Source organism: Emys orbicularis, chromosome 13 (genome assembly GCF_028017835.1).
Source record: "Emys orbicularis isolate rEmyOrb1 chromosome 13, rEmyOrb1.hap1, whole genome shotgun sequence".
NCBI lineage: Eukaryota > Metazoa > Chordata > Testudines > Emydidae > Emys > Emys orbicularis.
The window spans coordinates 44,172,073-44,178,527 of NC_088695.1; positions in this window are offsets into that span (position 1 = coordinate 44,172,073).

Here is a 6,455-nt window from a genome sequence, read left to right on the forward strand (position 1 = left end):
CAACCTATGTATTACATTAGCTTTATTAAAATTTTCAGTTCTGAGCCTAGTAGTGGGCAGTTGGAGTTAGCTCTGGAAGAGAAAGGAGCCACAGATAATGGCTTTGTCTACACTACAAATACTTTGCTAGTATAGCTATACCAGCAGAGCCCCCTAGTGTAGACTAGAGTGACCAGACGTCCTGATTTTATCGGGACTGTCCCGATATTTACTTGTTTGTCCCGCGTCCCAACCGATGTTCGGTCGGGACGCGAATTGTCCCGATATTTTGCTCGCGCCCTGGCCCCGCCCCGACTCCGCCCCCCACTGGATCCCTCCCCAAATTCCCGCCCTTTCCCCGCCCCCTCACTGCCCCATTGGATCCCTCCCCAAATCCCCGCCCTGGCCCCTCCTCTTCTCCAAGCGCACCGTATTCCTCCTCCTCACCTCTCCCTCCCAGGCTTGCGCTAATCAACTGTATGGCGGCGCAAGCGCTGGAGGGAGAGGGGAGAAGCAGGACGCGGCAGCCAGCTCAGGGGAGGCGGAGGCGGAGGTGAGTTGTTGCGGGGGGGGGGGGCGGGGCAGAGCTGCCGGTGGGTGCTCAGCCTCCACCAATTTTTTCTATGCTCTGGCGCCGGCTCGGCTCTCTGGGTTTTTTTTTGCTCTGCCAGCACTCCCACCCACAACCCCGCGTCCCGATATTTCACGTCTCTCATCTGGTCACCCTAGTGTAGACGGAGCTTATGCCAACAGATGGCGTTTTTCTGTCAGCATAGTAACACCTCTTCCCCAAACATCATTAGCTATGCTGACAGAAGCACTCTTCCATCAACATAGCTGCATCTACACTGGGGGTTTTTGTGTAGCTGTGGCCGCTAGGGGGGGTGGTTTTTTTCACATTCCTCACCGACATAGCTGTGCCAACAAAACACTGTAATGTAGACCTGGCCCGAGGCTGCTTAAAACTATCCTTCTAACTTTAAAAGGTCACCTCTCCAGCAGAGTGATTTCCAGTGAACAATACTGAGCCCTTGTAAAACGTATAATTAAAATGTTAAGGCCCCAGGACTGTATGGGCTTTGTGGATATACACAGTAGACATTCCATGCAATCTCCCTTATTGTCCTCTTTGTTTGGTTTCATTCTCACTTGCGTGCTGTGACGATATTCTGTCAGAAAAGTCACACAAACACTGTGTGTTGTGCAGAGTCTGGACCAAGGAATCGTATTTACAACCCTCCACTCCTCGTCGCACAAGACCAAGGTGATGCTGACATTTCCTTCATGCCAGGCTGATCCTTTCACCACTCACTCCAAAGAAGAAAAGCAAATTCACTGAAACTTAGTTCAATGGCATGTATTTCGCTCCAGCGTTCATCAAATCTAGCCTGCTGCTTTCTGTTCTAAGCACATGCACCTCTAACTCTCTTGTAAGATTAGCTTTTCAAACATAAGATAGTAGGCCAATCCTTCTGGCTGGTATCAGACACAGGAATGCAAACCCCTATAACAACACTTTCTGTTTAGCTGGGAGTCACATATGCCCCATAGTGGCATCTCTTTTGTGCCTGTATTTAAACAGCGTTAAAACCAAGTATCCGTATCACAGAATCCATCACCACTGTTGGCACAAACCAGTCCTCCTGTTATTGAACTCTCCAATCAGAGAATGGGGATTTGAATGGGTGATTGAAACGGAACTACCCTCCGAGCCACAGAGCAGGGCCCTGTGAGGAAGTTTACACTGCCTCTGTCCATGCTCCTGGATAAAGAGAGAGCTTCAGTCTCCAGGGCCATCAGCCTCAGCACTTCTATTTTATAAACAACTTTTACAAAACACCCATTTTCACATTTTTTTAAGCCATTCGTTATGGTTCGTGTGTCCCCTGGCGCCTTCTTTGGAGCCATTATGCAGATCTTTTACATGATCCTTCCTGACAGCTTTTTTGGAGGCATAAACTATCCCATTAATCAGCATTGTTGTTACAGTTTGTAATACAAATACTTTGGGGGTTATAAAAACAATAAGCACCTGCAGAATCATGGGCTCTCCCTCTCCCCCACCCCGTAACAATAAAAGTGGGGACTAACTGTTTGGCAGCCTGGAAACAAAAGATAGCAGGATGAACTGGCTTGAATCTAATGGGGCACCTTTGGCCCCCAATTGAGCAAAGCACATATCCACATGCTTAACCTTAAGCCTGTGCATAAATCCATCCCTATTCGGGAAAGCTCTTAGCTATGTGCTTAAGTGCTTTGCTGAATCGGGACGTTAGAGGGGTTCTGAATCTAGTGCTGAATTTCATGACTGGAACTCTGCCTTTATATGAGCATAAACCAGAGCCTGTATATGCCCCAACATTTCTCTCTCAAAGTTAAATGAATCCTCCTCCAAATAACCACATTCTGCATGTCTATAGCACCTTCCCTCCTGGGAGATCCTAAAGCACATCACAAAATATATACATACAGACTGCAGAGGTCAAGCCCACTGAGATCTGGGCGGCTACCTATGGACACCCAGGAGGTGTCAGAACCATCGGAAGCTTCACAGGCCGGAGACCCTGGGAGGGCCCCAGAGAATGGTGGACTGGAAAACGGGGTAGGAAGCAGCCCAGGGGAACTAGCTAGTGATCTGGTCATAGGACCATGAATTAAGTCAGTGTGTTTCGGTTGGTTCCGCGACCCAGTAGTGAGTACACTTGCCGCTGATAGGACCCTGGACTGGGACCCGGTGGAGTAAGGAGGGCCCAGTTCCCCTACCCTGGCCACCACCGCCCTTGCGTGGTGGCCCATCCCCCTCTAGCCATTAGGCCAACAGTCTGGTGAGAGAGGGTAGCCATATTGACTTTGGCATTAGGCCACACAGCCCTGTGAGGAATGGCGGCCATATTAACTCTGGCCACTAGTCCTTATGGTCGGTTGGACTTAGCCGCGGGGCTATAACACCCCTTTTCCCTCCCAAAAAGGGGGGGGATGGGGTGTACTTACCCCACGACAAGGATCCCATCTGTTATAAATGTAATGTAGGGTTGTTGGGCTGCCCAGGGTTTTCCCACAACCGAGGCCCAATCCTGCAACCAGTCAATGGGAGGCTGCACAGGTGGGAACATCACTCATACATGTATTGATAGGACTGGACTCATGCTTTGGTTTTGCCTGTACGTTGATGGGATCAAACTGTGTTTAACTTTTTATAGGGAACCAATAGGGGCAGTAGCACATCTTCCCTAACATATTTGTTGTGTGGTTTGGTCACATCGCAGGCAATACCAAACCATGTTATAAATTTGATGCACGCAATCTTGTAATGTGTGGCCCAAGACAGTTGCAGCTGTAGTGTAGATGGGACCACTGAGGCAGCACTCACAGTGTTAAGCAAATTGACTAAACCCATCACTGCCTGGCACGTTAGCCCTACTGAAAAGATCCAAACAACTAGCAAGTTGGCATGATGCCATCTTAACAGATGGGTTTGAGCAGCCAGAGACCATGTGTGAGCATTAAATGTGTTCGTTAGGGGTAGGCTTTCCATCTGGAAATGTCCAAATGGCTACCAACCCTAGGCTGACATGCCTAAGGATACAGGGTTGTGCTGTCCCTAATTCATCTCTGGGCTGGATTGCTTTTCAGACTTAAAAGCTAGCTCTTTCAGCTGGGGAAGGAAAGTTCTTTGGTCTGGTTGAGTCTCTGAAAGGTGCAGATTTTTACTGAAAAGTATTTGCTTGGTTATTAAACATCTATTAGAGCAGGATGCAAACTGCTGGGAGATTTGGAGCAGTAGGGTCCCTGCCTCACACTGCTGCTGTTGCAGAAGATGCTGGTTTTCAGCCAGATGGCCATTGTGTGGAACAAGTTTGAGAAATGCCAAACTGAAATTGAAAACCTTATTTTGAAATGCAAGGAGTAGGAGCTTTCAGAATGCTGGCTGCAGAACAGACTGGAAGTACAGGTCTTCAACTTTCTTTTAATTTACAACAATAATCCCTAAGTAATTTGGAATGGTAACCTGAATTTCATATACATAAAGACAATGGAATATCCCCCAAGGGAAGTGATGGAAGCTTAGATTCAGAGATTTTTAAACCAAAAATGGGCCATTGTGAACATCTAGGCTGACCTCCTGCATAACACAGGGCATAGAACTTTTCTCTATTATTTCCTGCTTCAAGTCCAATATCTGTAGTTGGAACTAGAGTGCATATTTTAGAAAAAACATCACATCTTGATTTTAAAATTGCCAGTGATGGAGAATCCACTGAGATTCCCGCTAAGTTGTTCCAATGGTTAATTACCTTCACGGTTGAAAATTTGCACCTTATTTCTAGTCTGAATTTGTCTAGCTTCAACTTCCAGCCACTGGATCTTGTTATACCTTTGTCTGCTATATTGAAGATCCCTCTATTGTTAAGTTTCTGATCCCTCTGTAGGTTCTTATAGACTGTGATCAAATCATCCCTTAACATTCCCTTTGATAAACTAAATAGAATGAGCTCCTCGAGTCTCTCACTATATAAAGCTTTCCAATCTTTTAATTATACTTGTGGCTCTTCTCTGAACTCTTTCTAGTTTTTCAACATCTTTCTTGCATTGTGGATACCAGAACTGACCACCGAATTCCAGGAGCAGTCACACCAGTGTCAGTGTAACGCTGTTGCAAAAAAAAAAGCAAACATCATTCTGGGATGTATTAGCAGGAGTGTTGTAAGCAAGACACGAGAAGTAATTCTTCCTCTTTACTCTGCGCTGATTAGGCCTCAGCTGGACTATTGTGTCCAGATCTGGGTTTCACATTTCAGGAGAGATGTGGACAAATTGGAGAAAGTCCAGAGAAGAGCAACAAAAATTATTAAAAGTTTTGAAAACATGACCTATGAGGGAAGATTGAGAAAATTGGGTTTGTTTAAACTGGAGAAGAGAAGACTGAGAGGGGACATATACAGTTTTCAAGTACATAAAAGGTTGTTACAAGGACGAGGGAGAAAAATTGTTCTCCTCAACCTCTGAGGATAGAATAAGAAGGATTGGGCTTAAATTGCAGCAAGGGTGGTTTAGGTTGGACATTAGGAAAAACTTCCTAACTATCAGGGTGGTTAAGCACTGGAATAAATTGACCATCACTGGAGATTTTTTTAAAGCAGGTTAGACCAACACCTTTAAGGGATGGTCTAGATCAGGGATCGGCAACCTTTGGCATGCAGCCCGTCAGGGAAAGCCGCTGGCGGGCCGGGACGGTTTATTTACCTGCAGCGTCCGCAGGTTCGGCCAATCGCAGCTCCCACTGGCCGCGGTTCGCCGGTCCGGGCCAATGGGGGCTGCGGGAAGCGGCGCGGACTGAGGGATGTGCTTGCTGCCGCTTCCCGCAGCCCCCATTGGCCTGCACTGGTGAACCATGGCCAGTGGGAGCTGCAATCAGCTGAACCTGCGGACGCTGCAAGTAAACAAACCATCCCGGCCTGCCAGCGGCTTTCCCTGATGGGCCGTGTGCCAAAGGTTGCCGATCCCTGGTTTAGATAATAGACCTGCCAAGAGTGCAGGGGATTGAACTAGATGACCTCTCAAGGTCCCTTCCAGTCCTACGATTCTATGAAATACAGAGGTAATGTAACCTCTCTACTCTTACTCTATCTTCCCATTTATACATTCAAAGCCCACATTAGCCCTTTTAGCCACATCCTCACATTGGGAGTGGAGCTCACGGTCAGCTGAGTATCCACCATGACAGCCCTCTCCCCTCCCGCCCCCGCCCCAAGTCTCTTTCAGTCACTGTTTCCCAGGATAAAGTTCCCCATTTTGTTTGGATGCCCTACATTCTTTGTTCCTAGATATATGACCTTACATTTGACCATACTGAAACACACATTGTTTGCTTGCACCCAGCTTACCATGTGATCCACGTTGGACTGTATCCATGACCTGTCCTCTTCATTATTTACCACTCCCCCACTCTTTGTGTCATCTGCCAACTTCGAGTGATTATGTTTTCTTCCATTTGATTCCCCATTCACAGTTGCATTTTGATATCTCAGTCATTTTAAGCCATTTAATATGTACCATATAGATTTTGTATTATTCTAGTTTTTTAGTCAAAATGTCGTTCAGTTCCAACTCAAAAGCCTTACAAACATCTTAATTTGTTATATCAACACCATTACTTGTCATCTCACAAAAGATTATATAAAATTGGTTTGACAAGATCTGTTTTCCACAAGCCCATGCTGATTGCGTTATTATATTACCCTCCTTTAAATGTTAATTAATGGAGTCCCATATCAGCCATTTCATTATTTTGTCTAAGCTCAAATTTGTGAAAATACTCAAGTCAACCTGTTTACCCTTTTTAAATATTGGCACATTAGCTTTCTTCTGCTCCTTTGGAACTTCCCCAGTGCTCCAAGACTCCTTAAAATTCAACATTAACGGTCCACAGACCTCCTCAGCCAGCTCTTTGGATGCAAATTATCTGGACCTGCTGA